The sequence below is a fragment of the Phyllobates terribilis genome, unplaced genomic scaffold, assembly GCF_046119375.1.
Source record: "Phyllobates terribilis strain yellow unplaced genomic scaffold, ASM4611937v1 Scaffold_185__1_contigs__length_3729836, whole genome shotgun sequence".
Taxonomy (NCBI): Eukaryota; Metazoa; Chordata; class Amphibia; order Anura; family Dendrobatidae; genus Phyllobates; species Phyllobates terribilis.
Genome location: NW_027362945.1, coordinates 1,838,728 through 1,857,087, shown reverse-complemented (window position 1 = coordinate 1,857,087; position 18,360 = coordinate 1,838,728).

Below are 18,360 nucleotides of genomic sequence, written 5' to 3'. Positions count from 1 at the left end.
GAACGCGGCAATGCCAAATATGTGTATGTGGGGTTTATTTTATGATTTTATTTTGAATGGGGCGAAAGGGGGGTGATTTAAACTTTTAAATTTTTTTATTTTTTTTCATATTTTTTAAAACTTTTTTTTTCACTTTTTGCTTGCTTCTGTACTCTACATAGGAGACTTGAAGCAGCAACTGTCCGATCACCTCTGCTACATACAGGGAACCAGCAGATCCCCTGTATGCAGCAGAAATGGTCCTGTCCTATGAGCACCGACCACTAGATGGCGCTCATAGCAATTCCACCCGCGCCTGTTGCGGGCACATGTCAGCTGTAAGAATCAGCTGACATGTGCTTGGTTCAGTGCGGGCTCAGCGCAGCAGCCCTCACTGAACCGGAGGATAACGACATGCGCGTACTAATACGTGACATGTCGTTAAGGGGTTAAAGCTGTCAAACAGTTGCAAATCATGCACACGGGAGCGATTCAACCATATCACCGAGCAGCTGTAAATACTCGGCGCTCGGCCCGAGCATACTCGGACAGAACATACTCGCTCAACACTAGTTAAAACAAGTTATCACCGATCCATGGGCTCTACAGGATAGGTGATCACTTATTGAGCATTTGTGTCCGAACATTGGAAAACGCACCTATCGGAAGAATGGGGAAGTTTTATCCCTGACAGAACACTTATCCCTATTTTAAAATGCTGCGGCAGGTGGGACGTCTGACCGCAGCTCTATTCATTCTCTTAGAGACTTGCAAAAAAGAGCAGCGCTCACAGCCACTGAGAGAATGAATGGATCAGTGGTCGCATCTCACATGCCGCTCCAGTCTAATGGGGAAAAAAGCTCCACATTCTGCCGGTGTGTGCAAGCAGTCAGACCCCCACCAATCAATATTATCACTGATCCTGTGGAGAGGTGATTACTTGTTTTCACCGGAGAACCCCTGTAAGTGCATCTCTGCCGCTCTGGTCCAAGTATTTAATCGCTAAGGCCACGGCCCTACTATCAGTATTCGGTCAGTATCCAGTCAGTATTTTTTCTCAGGAGTGGGAGCCAAAACAGGTGATGAACAATCAGAGAAAAGGTATAATAGAAACAAGTCACCAATTCTGCATTTATCAACCATTCCTGGTTTCGGCAGCCACTCCTGAGAAAAATACTGACCAAATACTGATGGTGGGGCTGTGGCCTAATGGAAAAAAATCTTTTCCTAGTTAAGATCAGCGAGAACAAAATGACCGCCATACACAGCACAGTCCACTATATCAACACCAATAATACCACATACAAAAGGGACAAATATCGCCACACCTTGACTAGATCACATATTACCACTACATAGTGACTGAATAATACCACATACAAGGAACAGATATGGCCAAACTATGACCAGACCATATATTACCACCCCAAGGTGACCAAATACTACAGTACTGATCATGAATACAAAACCACAAAACTAACAACACTGTTATTACCACCAGCGACATTATACACAGGAGCTCTGTATATAGTGTCAGTGTACAGGTAGCACAGTGATCACCAGTGACATTATAGACAGGAGCTCTGTATATAGTGTATAGGTAATACAGTGATCACCAGTGACATACACAGGAGCTCTGTATATACTATATACACACGTGGTCAAAATTGTTGGTACCCCTCGTTTAATGAAAGAAAAACCCACAATGGTCACAGAAAAAACTTGAATCTGACAAAAGTAATAATAAATTAAAAATCGATGAAAATGAACAAATGAAAGACAGACATTGCTTTTCAACCCTGCTTCCACAGAATTTAAAAAAAATTAAACTCTTGAAATAGGCCTGGACAGAAATGATGGTACCCCTGAAAATAATGTGACAAAAGGGACATGTTAAATCAAGTTGTGTCCACTAATTAGCATCACAGGTGTCTACAATCTTGTAATCAGTCAGTGGGCCTGTATATAGGGCTACAGATACTCACTGTGCTGTTTGGTGACATGGTGTGTACTACACTCAACATGGACCAAAGGAAGCAAAGGAAAGAGTTGTCTCAGGAGATTAGAAAGAAAATTATAGACAAGCATGTTAAAGGTAAAGGTTATAAGACCATCTCCAAGCAGCTTGATGTTCCTGTAACTACAGTTGCACATATTATTCAGAAATTTAAGATCCATGGGACTGTAGCCAACCTCCCTGGACGTGGCCACAGGAGGAAAATTGATAACAAATCAAAGAGACGAATAATATGAATGGTAACAAAAGAGCCCAGGAAAACTTCTAAAGAGATTAAAGGTGAACTTCAAGCTCAAGGAACATCAGTGTCAGATCGCACCATCCGTCGTTGTTTGATCTAAAGTGGACTTCATGGGAGACGACCAAGGAGTACACCATTGTTGAAATAAAATCATAAAAAAGCCAGACTGGAATTTGCCAAACTACATGTTCACAAGTCACAAAGCTTTTAGGAGAATGCCCTATGAACAGATGAGACAAAAATGGAAGTTTTTGGCAAGGCACATCAGATCTATGTTCACAGATGGAAAAATGAAGCATATCAAGATAAGAACACTGTCCCTACTGTGAAACATGGAGGAGTCTCTTTTATGTTTTGGGGCTGGTCTGCCGCATCTGGCACAGGGTGTCTTGAATCTGTGCAGGGTACAATGAAATCTCAAGACTATCAAGGGATTCTAGAGAGAAATGTGCTGCTCAGTGTCAGAAAGCGTGGTCTCAGTCGCAGGTCATGGGTCTTGCAACAGTATTATGACCCAAAACACACAGCTAAAAACACCCAACAATGGCTAAGAGGAAAACATTGGACTATTCTGAAGTGGCTTCTATGAACCCTGACCTAAATCCTATTGAGCATCTTTGGAAAGAGCTGAAACATGCCGTCTGGAAAAGGCAACCTTCAACCATGAGACAACTGGAGCAGTTTGCTCATGAGGAGTGGCCAAAATACCTGTGGAGAGGTGCAGAAGTCTCATTGACAGTTACAGGAGTCGTTTGATTGCAGTGATTGCCTCAAAAGGTTGTTCAGCAAAATATAAAGTTAAGAAGAACCATCATTTCTGTCCAGGCCTGTTTCATCAGTTTATTTATTTTTTTTTATTCTGTGGAAGCAGAAAAGCAATGTCTGACTTTCATTTGTTCATTTTCATAGATTTTTAATTTATTATTACTTTTGTCAGATTCAAGTTATTTCTGTGACCATTGTGGGTTTTTCTTTCATTAAACGAGGGGTACCAACAGTTTTGACCACGTGTGTAGTGTAAGTGTACATGTGTGTCACCCTGGCCTGGATGCCACAAGTGTAATTAAAGCTGTGTCTGAGAGCAGGGGGGAGGTTCTCTAGTCAGGGGAACATTAGCATGCAATGCCTCCTGTCTCAGGCCAGTAGGGGGAGCAGGCTGCCCCTATAAAAGCTGGTGCTGAGGGCAGGGTTAGAGAGAACCCAGATGACCTGTCTCAGGACTGAGACGTGTCTCAGCAGAGCAGGGACAGACAGTTGCACTGCACCTAAGAGGAAGTGTGGCAGGAGGAGAGCCACAAGCCAGAGACAAGAGGCGAAGAGAGCCTGTCTTGGCAGATAACAGACTTAATCTACCAGAGTTTGGTGTCTGAGGCTGGAAGGATTCCACATCCCCCAGCAGAGAACCAGTCCGCAAGGGACTGTATATTCCTTGGCCTAAGAAGCCTGGAGGCTCTGCAACAACAGAAGGGACCAGTAAAGCCATACAAGGCTGGGAGCAGAAAGGAACCCACGTCGCAGGCCATACAGGCGAGAAAACACGGAAAGCTCGGAAACGTGGGCTGTTACCCTATCAGGAGGAGATAGCCAGAAGGAGCGCAGAAAGCACGGTAGGCCTACACCCTCACCCTGACCAGGGCTAATTTCCCCGTTGCTCTCAGACATCCAGGTCCCCTCCTAGCCGGGACTGTTTGTGGGTCAGTTTACCTGTTTAGTAAAGACCCTGGACTGCAACCTGTTGTCTGTGTGCTCCTTGCTCCTCCAGCACTATCAGCACTGGGACTCCCACTACCATCACTCCCAACATCCATTATACTGCCCTGGGGCCGCACTCTTCCCGTGGAGAGTCACACTAACCTAGATGCACACCTCATCAGCCCCAGAGGTCTGCATGCAGCGGCGGTTCCTAATAACCGCAATACACGGGTGGCGTAGTCGGACATTATCAGCAGAACATAGCAGACTACCATTGGCCTGACCACCCTGAGCCACGGAACCGGGTCGCCACTACTACCCCCATCGTCTCCCTATTGCCCGGATCCGAGTGCCCCACGGCCCAGGGGGCGAGTCAGCTTTGGCGTAGTCGGCAGGATTTCGTGCCCGCAACCACCGGGTACTGTGTGCCTGAAAAAGACTTTTGTAACTTACCTGTGGCAAAGTTTCCAGCCGTCCGGTGTCGTTTCCCGCCATCCGGAGCCGATTCCCGCCATCGGACGCCATCTTGGACCGTTTCCCGCCGTCTTCTGCCGCCTTCCCACCATCCGCAGCTGCTTCCCGCCATCGGACGCCATCTTCAGGACGCCGCGCGGGAAGAAGATGGGCGTGGACGTCAAAACCGCGCGAGATCCGAAGCTCCGCCCCACGCACCGACGCTGCGCAAGGTCCTGGAAGGGAGAGAGAGCGACGCTGACGTCATCAGGACGCGACGCCAGGTCCTCGTCCATAGCAGCAGCAGCGGAGCCGCGGCCTACAGAAGAGGATCGTCGGAAGGTAGGCCACGCGTAACTAGGGGGGGGAGGAAGATGACGGACACAGAGGCGCCCACTACCACCAACGCAGCTGCAGCAGCGGTGATGCCCTTTTCCTTGCCCTACATCCCTGGAGCGGCCTGGCTGCCCAAATACTCAGGGGAGCCCCATGCCCTAACTGACTTCAAGGAAAGGCTATACAGTTTGTTCCACGTTTACCCCCTGACAGAGGAACAGAAGGTCAGCATATTAACAGGGCAGTTAACTGGCGCAGCCCAGCGGGAGGTAAAATCATGGCCCACTGAGGAGAAAAGGACTGTGAAGGGTATTCTGGCCCGGCTGCGGGGTACCTTTGACACACGTACCTCCGCTGAGATTAAAATGAGGTTCTATGGATGTAAGCAGCGGGCACAGGACAGCATCAGAGACTATGCCCTAAATCTGCAGGAAGCCTTGAGGGCTATTCAACAAACTGACCCTGGCAGTGTGCAGGAAACGGATAAGCTGCTAACAGAACAATTCATAGAAGGTCTGCTGTCTAGCGCCCACAGGGCCCAACTGCGCCTCATGTTCTTTCAGAACCCCGACCTGACCTTTGCCCAATTTAAGGACAGGGCCATAAGGGTGCTCCGTGAATCTGCAACCAGTAGCGCTATAAACCCCCGGCGCCCTGCTATCACTTACCACCAGGAGGCGGCGCCCTCCTCTATGGACTCCGTGGAGGCTGATGCACAGGCCCTGAACCAAGCCCCGTCGAAAGATCTGCACCACCAAGTCCAGGAGCTGACCAGGCGTGTCGCGGCGTTGACCAGGACCGTCCAGGCGTTGCAAGTGGACCCGTCAAGACCCATCGAGCTGGCTTCAAGTCCGGAGAATGTCCCATGGCGTCGACAGAGGAGGATCCCGTCGTTCCGAGCGAGGCCCACAGACCGCTACGCAGAGGATGGACAGCCCATTTGCCGTCGATGCAACCAGCCCGGACACATTTCCAGGTACTGTAATTTAAACGGGTCCAACCTGGGGCAGAGGGCCAACCCCCAGGCATAAGATCACCAGGCCCTTACAATTGGCGTAATAAGTACGTTGGGGGGCGCCCGGTTTTACCCGTGGTGCTGGACGGTATCCTCATGAGCGCCTTGCTGGATACTGGGTCACAAGTAACCACTATCCCTTATGTACTTTTTAAGCAGTATTGGACTGATGCTGATATCACACGGTATCCAGACGGTAACTTGAGCATCATCGCCAGTAATGGCTTACCCGTGCCGCAGAGGGGGTTCAAGGAGATGACCATTAAGATTGGTAAAGTTGAACTACCGGCACAGGGAGTGATTATTGTGGACATTGACCGTCATGAAAGTCACCCTAAAATAACTGTATTGTTCAACATCTTTATCAATGATTTAGATGAAGGAATTGAGGGTAAACTGATTAAATTTGCTGATGACACAAAGCTAGGAGGGATATCTAATACTAGAGAAGAGAGAGAGAGGATTCAAAAAGACCTAAATAAACTGGAGCAGTGGGCAGCAACCAACAGAATGGTTTTTAACAGGGAAAAATGCAAAGTACTACATCTGGGCAATAAAAATGAAAAAAGCATATACAGAATGGGAGGAATAGAGCTAAGCAACAGCACATGTGAAAAAGACTTAGGTATACTAATAGATCATAAACTGAACATGAGTCAACAGTGTGATGCAGCAGCAAAAAAGGCAAATACAATTCTGGGATGTATTAACAGAAGCATACAGTCTAGATCACGTGAAGTCATTATCGGTCTTTACTCCTCTTTGGTCAGACCTCATCTGGAATACTGTGTACAGTTTTGGGCACCACATTTTAAAAAAGACATAGACAAACTGGAGCAAGTTCAGAGAAGAGCGACCAGAATGGTGACTGGTCTGCAAACCATGTCCTATGAGCTACGGTTGCAGGATTTGGGAATGTTTAGCTTGCAAAAAAGAAGACTGAGAGGAGACTTAATAGCTGTCTACAAATATGTCAAGGGCTGTCACATTGTAGAAGGATCATCTTTATTCTCATTTGCACAAGGAAAGACTAGAAGCAATGGGATGAAACTAAATGGGAGGAGACACAGATTAGATATTAGAAAAAACTTTTTGACAGTTAGGGTGATTAATGAGTGGAACAGGCTGCCACGAGAGGTGGTGAGTTCCCCTTCAATGGACGTCTTCAAACAGAGGCTGGACAGACATCTGTCTGAGATGATCTAGTGAATCCTGCTTTGAGCAGGGGGTTGGACCAGATGACCCAGGAGGTCCCTTCCAACTCTACCATTCTATGATTCTATGATTCTATGATAACTGTGGGTACTAACGTGATTGAAAATTGTCTTTCAGAGGTAATTGTAATCTTACAACAGGTGGCGGTGAATGCTAGTTCCAGCCAACAGAGAATCCTCAACAAGGAGATAAAGGCCCTGATGAGACGGCAGCAGGTAGAACTGTCTGGTGGTGAGATCGGTAGCGTAAGACTGAGTGACCCATTCCCCATTTCCATGCCTCCCAAAAGTGAAATGATGATCTGGTGTCGGACTGCAATCGGGTTGAGAGGTAGAGACTACCAAGACATGGTAGAACCCGTGTACTCAGACAGCAGGCCCACCATTTTGACAGCCCGGGGGGTGGTTGATGTCCGTCATGGGAGGGTGCCCGTCCGCATCCTCAACATTGGGGAGAGGGAGGTACACTTACCCAGGTACGCTACACTTGCCAAGCTGTTTGTGGTCGAACACAAAGCTATCAGGGCCGTGGAACCTTTGCCTCCATCTCCACAGGCGGAGAGTAATGGCTCCCAGAAACAAAAGGAGGACTGGTGCCAGAAACTCCACGTGGGTGCTGACTCCACTCCCCTGCACCAAAATCAAGGAGTCTACTGGGTGGTACAGGAGTACGAGAGAGTCTTTAGTAAGCACCCGCTAGACTTCGGCAGAGTAAAGGGGATAGAACACCACATCCCCACAGGGAGCCACCCACCGATAAAAGAGAGGCACAGACCTGTACCCCCTGCACATTATCAGAACGCAAGGGGCATGCTAAGAGAGATAAAAGAAGCTGGGGTTATTAGAGACAGCTGTAGCCCCTGGGCAGCCCCCTTGGTTCTGGTCAAAAAGAAAGACGGCACCATGAGAATGTGCGTCGACTATAGACAAATCAACCGTATCACTCACAAAGACGCATATCCGCTGCCTAGAATAGAGGAGTCTTTAGCCGCGCTAAAATCAGCTAACTTCTTTTCTACTTTGGACCTTACTAGCGGGTACTGGCAGGTTCCTGTGGCAGAGGCTGACAAGGAGAAGACCGCCTTCACCACCCCGATGGGACTGAGCGAATTCAACTGCATGCCTTTCGGGCTCTGCAACGCACCAGGGACCTTCCAGCGGCTGATGGAATGCTGTCTAGGGCACCGAAACTTCGAGACGGTCCTCCTTTACCTGGACGACGTGATCGTCTATTCGAAGACCTACGAGGACCATCTGAAGCACCTGGCCGAGGTGTTCGAAGCCCTGGCAGGCTATGGCCTGAAGGTGAAACCATCGAAGTGTCACCTGCTGAAACCAAAGGTCCAGTACCTAGGGCACGTGGTAAGCGCGGAAGGAGTGGCCCCCGACCCTGACAAGGTCACGGCAATCAAGAGCTGGCCAAGCCCCTCGAACATCAAAGAGGTGAGACAGTTTCTCGGGTTGGTAGGCTACTACCGAAGATTCATCCCCGGGTTCACCAAGATGGCAGCTCCTATGCAGGACCTCCTGATCGGACAGTCTAAGTCCAGGAGCCAAAAGCCGCCCTTCAAGTGGGATAAACCGGAAGAGGAGTCCTTCCGCCAGCTAAAGATGGCCCTCACAGGGGATGAGATCCTGGCCTACCCTGATTATGGCCAGCCTTTCATTCTCCACACAGATGCCAGTAATGTGGGACTGGGAGCCGTATTGTCCCAAAACCAACAGGGCAGATAACAGGTGATCGCATACGCCAGCCGGAAGCTGAGGCCCACCGAAAGGAACCCGGAGAATTACAGCTCCTTCAAGCTAGAATTCTTGGCGGTGGTGTGGGCCGTGACGGAACGCTTCAAGCATTACCTGGCCTCCGCAAAGTTCACCGTGTACACGGACAACAACCCGTTGACACACCTGGACAATGCAAGACTGGGTGCCCTGGAACAGCGGTGGATGGCCCGTCTCTCCAACTATGACTTCGTGATCAAGTACGGGCAGGCAAAACCAACGCCAACGCGGACGCCCTATCAAGGATGCCTCACTTACCTGAAGGTGACGAAGACCCAGAAGAGCTGGAGGAGGTAGAACTCCCCGCGTTTCACCGGTATGGAGCCGCTCAACACTCTCACCGCGTGAAGGAGGAGGATCTAACAACTGTGATGATGAATCCCCTACCTCACCACAGCTGGGCCGAGACCCAAGATAGTGACCCTGCAGTCCGCCTGGTGAAAGATCTGCTGACCCGGGAAGACGCCCGCTTAGATCCAGATGCCCCAGAGGAAGCCAAGCAGCTATGGAAGGAGAAGAGCAAGCTGTTCCTCTACGAAGGCAAGTTGTGCAGAAGGATTGTCAACCACCGGACGCACGAGCTGACCTGGCAAGTCGTGGTCCCAAGGAGGGATGCAGCTATGGTCCTGGGGGCTTACCATGACAGAGCGGGACACTTCGGTTGGAAGAAACTGGAGTTCCTACTAAGAGGAAGATTCTTTTGGGTCGGCATGAGAGGAGCTGTAGAAAAATGGTGCAGAGACTGTGGCCCTTGTCACCTAAGGAGGAAGGACCGTGCCAGTCAGAAGACACCCTTGAGGCCCATCGTCACCACGCAGCCTCTTGAGCTGGTAGCTCTGGACCACGTCAAATTGGCTCCCAGCCGGTCAGGATACATCTATGCCCTGACAATCGTGGACCACTATTCCCGTTTTCTAGTGGTGGTCCCGGTAAAGGACTTGACAGCCCAAACAGCGGCCAGAGCCTTCCAGCAATATTTCTGCCGTCCACACGGGTATCCGGAACAGGTCCTGACAGACCAGGGTCCAGCGTTCGAGGCTGAAATCTTCCAGGAGTTCTGCAACCTCTATGGCTGTAAGAAGATTCGTACAACGCCTTACCACCCCCAAACCAACGGGATGTGTGAGAAGATGAACAATATAGTCATTGATCTCCTGAAGACGTTGCCCCTGGAGGAACGCAGCCTGTGGCCAGAAAAACTGCCGGACCTGATAGACCTATACAACAATATCCCGGTGAATGCTACAAACTGCACCCCGGCTTACCTGATGCGAGCTAGACCAGGAAAGCTGCCCGTAGACCTGGAGATGGGAGTCCTAATACCTGAGGACACCTCCCCGGATGCGGACTGGGATACGGAAAGGCAACTGCAGTACAAGAAGGTACAGGAGAGTGTGGAGAAGAGCCTGGCCCAGGTGAGAGAGAAGCAAGAAAGACTCTTCAATCAACACGCCCCTGCTAGTCCCCTAGAACCTGGTGAGCAAGTCCTAAAGCGAAAAAGAAGGCTACATAAGTTGGACGACCAGTGGGAAAGGGAACCCTACACCGTACTGCAGTCTGACCACGACAACCCAAAGGTGTGCGTAATCACCAAGGACGGAGGAGAAACCACTAGTGTCGTCTCCAGAGACCATCTCAAAAGGTGCCCTGAGCAACTCCGTAGTGCAGAAGAGGATCAGAGTGACCTTGAACCCGCAGAGGACAAAGAAGAAATGATCAGCACAGTTCTCGGAGAGTTCCCTCAGTCCTGGACTCGCATAAATGATGCCATAGTGGTACCTGTCCTGCATTTCCTGCAACCGGCACAGCAACAACCAACACCAGAGCCGGAAGGTGAAGAGGAGCAAGCAGTTCCAGAGGCAGAAGAGCCTGTACCAGCAGCCCAGGAGAGTCAACCCTCTGCTGACAGTGAGCCTGCCATGCCTGCGGTAAGCCAAAGGACCCGCAGACAGCTGCCTGCCCTACCTGTACACCCAGCTGGTAGCTGCACCCCCAACGCTAGTGGGGAAAGCCAAGTCAGTCCACCACCAGACAGTGGGCTACGTAGGTCAACCAGGAGCACAAAGGGACAGATACCCGCTCGCTGGAGAATATAGAGTGTACTAAAATTGTAAATAACCCTGTTGCCAAATGTTGAATTGTTTGCAAAGTTACATGCATGTTTGGTAATACTCTGTTTCAGTTTCTTGCAGCTACCGTAAGGACTCACAGGTTATGGACTTTTTATAACCGGGACCTTGTATGGACTGCGTTCAGAGCCTAACCCAGGAATGAACTAAGACTGTGAAGGACTTGGGGTAGGACAGACCCCCACCTGGTTAAGGCTCCCCGTTGTGCTGGTGATATGGACACCCGGTCACAGGCCACACTGTGACCTTAAGAACTCAATTTGTGCGTCGTCTGTCTATTAATGTTTTATTGTTATGCATATTGTCTTTGTTTACTGTTTAGTCCCGGAGTACTAAATTTCACTAGGGGGGAATGTGTCACCCTGGCCTGGATGCCACAAGTGTAATTAAAGCTGTGTCTGAGAGCAGGGGGGAGGTTCTCTAGTCAGGGGAACATTAGCATGCAATGCCTCCTGTCTCAGGCCAGTAGGGGGAGCAGGCTGCCCCTATAAAAGCTGGTGCTGGGGGCAGGGTTAGAGAGAACCCAGATGACCTGTCTCAGGACTGAGACGTGTCTCAGCAGAGCAGGGACAGACAGTTGCACTGCACCTAAGAGGAAGTGTGGCAGGAGGAGAGCCACAAGCCAGAGACAAGAGGCGAAGCAAGCCTGTCTTGGCAGATAACAGACTTAATCTACCAGACTTTGGTGTCTGAGGCTGGAAGGATTCCACATCCCCCAGCAGAGAACCAGTCCGCAAGGGACTGTATATTCCTTGGCGTAAGAAACCAGACAATGTGAACTGAGGTCTAAGATGGCAGACATACAAGAAAAGGAGGCATGTTCACACTAGCAAAAAAGAAGCAAGACAAAAATATATCTCATACCCTACCATAATTATATATAAATGTAAAGCAAAATTGCATAATAAATATAGGGTACTTAGTGAACTATTTTTGATCAAAAAAAGTATACAAGCCGTCCCACCAGCGGCAAGGTGACCCTAAATTGGGACGGTACCTATACTGCCTATATTAAAAACCTTATTGTATATCAAAGTTGAAGTAATGCATATAAAAGGGTAGACAAATAGGACCGGGTCCCAACTCCAGACCACCTAGGCCCGTGGTAAGCTACATATATACCAATCAGCTCAACAAAGGGCATGCCACACCCTTAAATTGCACAGAATGCAAACAAGTCAAAAAACCAGACAATGTGAACTGAGGTCTAAGATGGCAGACATACAAGAAAAGGAGGCATGTTCACACTAGCAAAAAAGAAGCAAGACAAAAATATATCTCATACCCTACCATAATTATATATAAATGTAAAGCAAAATTGCATAATAAATATAGGGTACTTAGTGAACTATTTTTGATCAAAAAAAGTATACAAGCCGTCCCACCAGCGGCAAGGTGACCCTAAATTGGGACGGTACCTATACTGCCTATATTAAAAACCTTACTGTATATCAAAGTTGAAGTAATGCATATAAAAGGGTAGACAAATAGGACCGGGTCCCAACTCCAGACCACCTAGGCCCGTGGTAAGCTACATATATACCAATCAGCTCAACAAAGGGCATGCCACACCCTTAAATTGCACAGAATGCAAACAAGTCAAAAAAACAGACAATGTGAACTGAGGTCTAAGATGGCAGACATACAAGAAAAGGAGGCATGTTCACACTAGCAAAAAAGAAGCAAGACAAAAATATATCTCATACCCTACCATAATTATATATAAATGTAAAGCAAAATTGCATAATAAATATAGGGTACTTAGTGAACTATTTTTGATCAAAAAAAGTATACAAGCCGTCCCACCAGCGGCAAGGTGACCCTAAATTGGGACGGTACCTATACTGCCTATATTAAAAACCTTACTGTATATCAAAGTTGAAGTAATGCATATAAAAGGGTAGACAAATAGGACCGGGTCCCAACTCCAGACCACCTAGGCCCGTGGTAAGCTACATATATACCAATCAGCTCAACAAAGGGCATGCCACACCCTTAAATTGCACAGAATGCAAACAAGTCAAAAAAACAGACAATGTGAACTGAGGTCTAAGATGGCAGACATACAAGAAAAGGAGGCATGTTCACACTAGCAAAAAAGAAGCAAGACAAAAATATATCTCATACCCTACCATAATTATATATAAATGTAAAGCAAAATTGCATAATAAATATAGGGTACTTAGTGAACTATTTTTGATCAAAAAAAATATACAAGCCGTCCCACCAGCGGCAAGGTGACCCTAAATTGGGACGGTACCTATACTGCCTATATTAAAAACCTTACTGTATATCAAAGTTGAAGTAATGCATATAAAAGGGTAGACAAATAGGACCGGGTCCCAACTCCAGACCACCTAGGCCCGTGGTAAGCTACATATATACCAATCAGCTCAACAAAGGGCATGCCACACCCTTAAATTGCACAGAATGCAAACAAGTCAAAAAACCAGACAATGTGAACTGAGGTCTAAGATGGCAGACATACAAGAAAAGGAGGCATGTTCACACTAGCAAAAAAGAAGCAAGACAAAAATATATCTCATACCCTACCATAATTATATATAAATGTAAAGCAAAATTGCATAATAAATATAGGGTACTTAGTGAACTATTTTTGATCAAAAAAAGTATACAAGCCGTCCCACCAGCGGCAAGGTGACCCTAAATTGGGACGGTACCTATACTGCCTATATTAAAAACCTTACTGTATATCAAAGTTGAAGTAATGCATGTAAAAGGGTAGACAAATAGGACCGGGTCCCAACTCCAGACCACCTAGGCCCGTGGTAAGCTACATATATACCAATCAGCTCAACAAAGGGCATGCCACACCCACAGGGTAGATTGGTATATATGTAGCTTACCACGGGCCTAGGTGGTCTGGAGTTGGGACCCGGTCCTATTTGTCTACCCTTTTATATGCATTACTTCAACTTTGATATACAGTAAGGTTTTTAATATAGGCAGTATAGGTACCGTCCAAATTTAGGGTCACCTTGCCGCTGGTGGGACGGCTTGTATACTTTTTTTGATCAAAAATAGTTCACTAAGTACCCTATATTTATTATGCAATTTTGCTTTACATTTATATATAATTATGGTAGGGTATGAGATATATTTTTGTCTTGCTTCTTTTTTGCTAGTGTGAACATGCCTCCTTTTCTTGTATGTCTGCCATCTTAGACCTCAGTTCACATTGTCTGTTTTTTTTACTTGTTTGCATTCTGTGCAATTTAAGGGTGTGGCATGCCCTTTGTTGAGCTGATTGGTATATATGTAGCTTACCACGGGCCTAGGTGGTCTGGAGTTGGGACCCGGTCCTATTTGTCTACCCTTTTATATGCATTACTTCAACTTTGATATACAGTAAGGTTTTTAATATAGGCAGTATAGGTACCGTTCCAATTTAGGCAGGGGCGGACACAGACTGTAGTGGGCCCCTGTGCAAGAAATTTTGGGGGGCCCCCCCTGCCCTTCATAAGGCAACAAAGTTATGTAAACATAACCCCCCATGTGCATCTCTCACCCCCCCATGTGCAGCTCTCATCCCACCCATGTGCAGCTCTCACCCCCCGTGCATCTCTCATCCCCCCCATGTGCATCTCTCATCCCCCCATGTGCATCTCTCACCCCCCCATGTGCATCTCTCACCCCCCCATGTGCATCTCTCACCCCCCCATGTGCATCTCTCACCCCCCCATGTGCATCTCTCACCCCCCATGTGCATCTCTCACCCCCCCATGTGCATCTCTCACCCCCCCATGTGCATCTCTCATCCCCCCCGTGCATCTCTGATTCCCCCCACTCCTAGTTAATTAATTGTATTTAAAAAAAATAAAACTTGTTATACTTACCCCCATGCAATCCCTGCAGAATCCTGGCGCTCGTCCACGTCGCTGCCACCAGGTTCTCCTGACGTTCGGCCATGTGACGGCGCCACATACATAGCCATCAGCTTTTGTTTTGGCCAAAAGATTTTTAAAGCCGCCACCACGATAAGGTAGACTCTTCTGGGCGGGCCCTACTCTAACCTATTAAAATTTTCTTAAAATATCCAATACTCTTTTTAGATATATTTTTATTTAGTTTTCTTTAAGGGAATGTGTCATATACATTTTTTTTTTAAATGACCAATAATACCACATAAAGGGAATACCGCCACACCATGACCAGACCACATATTACCACAACATAGTGACCGAATAATACCACACAGAAGGGAGAAAAACTGCCACACCATGACCAGACCACATATTACCACTACATTACTAATATTACCACCACATTACTAATATTACCATAAGTGTCATTATACACGGGAGCTCTATACATGGTATGTATAATGTAAGTGTCCAGGTAATCTAGTGATCACCAGTGAAATTATACACAGGAGCTCTGTATATAGTGTCAGTGTACAGGTAATACAGTGACATTATACACAGGAGCTCTGTATATAGTGTACAGGTAATACAGTGATCATCAGTGACATTATACACAGGAGCTCTGTATATAGTGTCAGTGTACAGGTAATACAGGGATCACCAGTGACATTATACACAGGAGCTCTGTATATAGTGTCAGTGTACAGGTAATACAGTGATCACCAGTGAAATTATACACAGGAGCTCTGTATATAGTGTCAGTGTACAGGTAATACAGTGATCACCAGTGACATTATACACAGGAGCTCTGTATATAGTGTCAGTGTACAGGTAATACAGTGATCACCAGTGACATTATACACAGTGTACATGTAATAGACTGACTCACCGGTGACGTCTCTAGGTGAAGTCCTTCATCTTCGCTTTTCTCCTTCATCCAGCACAGAAAGCCATCACGTCTTCCAGCCAGGACTCGTCTCTGCATAAAATAACACAGTTATCTAGAGCACATTCCCCAACTTCTACATTACGCAGCTGAATACAGACGTGCATCCACCATCAATATATGGTTAGTTATTAGGCAACCTACCATTCCAAATATAAATTGTAATCCACCACTGTGCCCCCATTAACTGTAAATAGGCACTTAATATATAATTTAATTAGAACCTCTACTCTTTCCGCCAATTTGTTACCAGTCACACTCCTGCATCCGCAACGCCCCCTACTCTATACTTCCTGCTCCCCGCATTCAATATTTACATGCACCCCCTGCCCCAATTCATTATATCATGTCCGTGCTCTCCCCACCCCATCATCATTTATCATTTACTCTCCCCCACCCCACATTCGTTATGTGCAGCTCATTATCCCCCTACTCCCAATTCCCCCATGTGCAGCTCTCAAACCCCCCCATGTGCAGCTCTCATCCCCCTCCATGTGCCCCTCTCTCACCCCCTCCCCCCCACATGTGCCCCTCTCTCATCCCCCTCCCCCACATGTGCCCCTCTCTCATCCCCCTCCCCCACATGTGCCCCTCTCTCATCCCCCTCCACCACATGTGCACCTCTCTCATCTCCCCCCACATGTGCATCTCCCATCTCCCACCCCACACATGTGCATCTCCCATCTCCCCCCCACACATGTGCATCTCCCATCTCCCCCACACATGTGCATCTCCCATCTCCCCCCCCCACACACGTGCATCTCCCATCTCCCCCCCCACACACATGTGCATCTCCCATCCCCCCCCACATGTGCATCTCCCATCCCCCCCCACATGTGCATCTCCCATCCCCCCCCACACACATGTGCATCTCCCATCCCCCCCACACACACATGTGCATCTCCCATCTCCCCCCCCTACACACATGTGCATCTCCCATCTCCCCCCCCCACACACATGTGCATCTCCCATCTCCCCCCCCACACACATGTGCATCTCCCACCCCCCCCCCACATGTGCATCTCCCACCCCCCCCCACATGTGCATCTCCCATCCCCCCCCACACACATGTGCATCTCCCATCCCCCCCACACACACATGTGCATCTCCCATCTCCCCCCCCTACACACATGTGCATCTCCCATCTCCCCCCCCACACACATGTGCATCTCCCATCTCCCCCCCCACATACATGTGCATCTCCCATCTCCCCCCCACACACATGTGCATCTCCCATCTCCCCCCCCACACACGTGCATCTCCCCCCCCCACACACGTGCATCTCCCATCTCCCCCCCCCCCACATGTGCATCTCCCATCCCCCCCCACATGTGCATCTCCCATCCCCCCCCCACACACATGTGCATCTCCCATCCCCCCCACACACACATGTGCATCTCCCATCTCCCCCCCCTACACACATGTGCATCTCCCATCTCCCCCCCCTACACACATGTGCATCTCCCATCTCCCCCCCCACACACATGTGCATCTCCCATCTCCCCCCCCACACACATGTGCATCTCCCATCCCCCCCCCCCACATGTGCATCTCCCATCCCCCCCCACATGTGCATCTCCCATCCCCCCCACACACACATGTGCATCTCCCATCTCCCCCCCTACACACATGTGCATCTCCCATCTCCCCCCCCACACACATGTGCATCTCCCATCTCCCCCCCCACATACATGTGCATCTCCCATCTCCCCCCCCACACACATGTGCATCTCCCATCTCCCCCCCACACACGTGCATCTCCCCCCCCACACACGTGCATCTCCCATCTCCCCACCCCCACACACATGTGCATCTCCCATCTCCCCCACACACACATGTGCATCTCCCATCTCCCCCCCCACACACACACATGTGCATCTCCCATCTCCCCCCCCACACACATGTGCATCTCCCATCTCCCCCCCCACACACACACATGTGCATCTCCCATCTCCCCCCCCACACACACATACACACACACACACACACACACACACACACACATGTGCTTCTCCCATCTCTCCACTCCTAGTTAATTGTATTTTAAAAAAAATAAAACTTGTTATACTTACCCTCATGCGATCCCTGCAGAATCCTGGCGCTCGTCCAAATCGCTGACAGCAGGTTCTCCTGACTTCCGGCCATGTGACGGCACCGTCACATGACCGGAAGTCAGGGGAATCATGAAGGCGCTGCTGCAACAGCGCAGCTCAGCGCTGAAATGTCCCGGACCCGGCGCATAGCATGGGGCCGGGGGCCCCATGAGGAGAGAGACGCACAAGAGGGGGGCCCCTACCGGCCGGGCCCCATACTGGAGTCAGGGCAGTCATGACAGCAAGATAAGATTTTGCCAGCAATGAATAACCTTGTAAGCCCTCAGAATCCTCCTGGATGGAGAAAGAAGAATGTTGTGAAGAAAAAACGGAGAGTGGTGGTCATGGGGGATTCCCTGCTAAGAGGAACAGAGGCCGCTATCTGCAGACCAGACATAACCTCAAGAGAAATGTGCTGTCTTCCAGGAGCAAAAATTAAAGATGTGTCTGACAGGATATCAAGACTCTTCAGACCTACAGATCACTACCCATTCCTGCTAATACATGTGGGGACAAATGACACCGCAAGAAAGGACCTGGAAACCATCTGCAGTGACTTTGAAGACTTAGGCAAGAAAG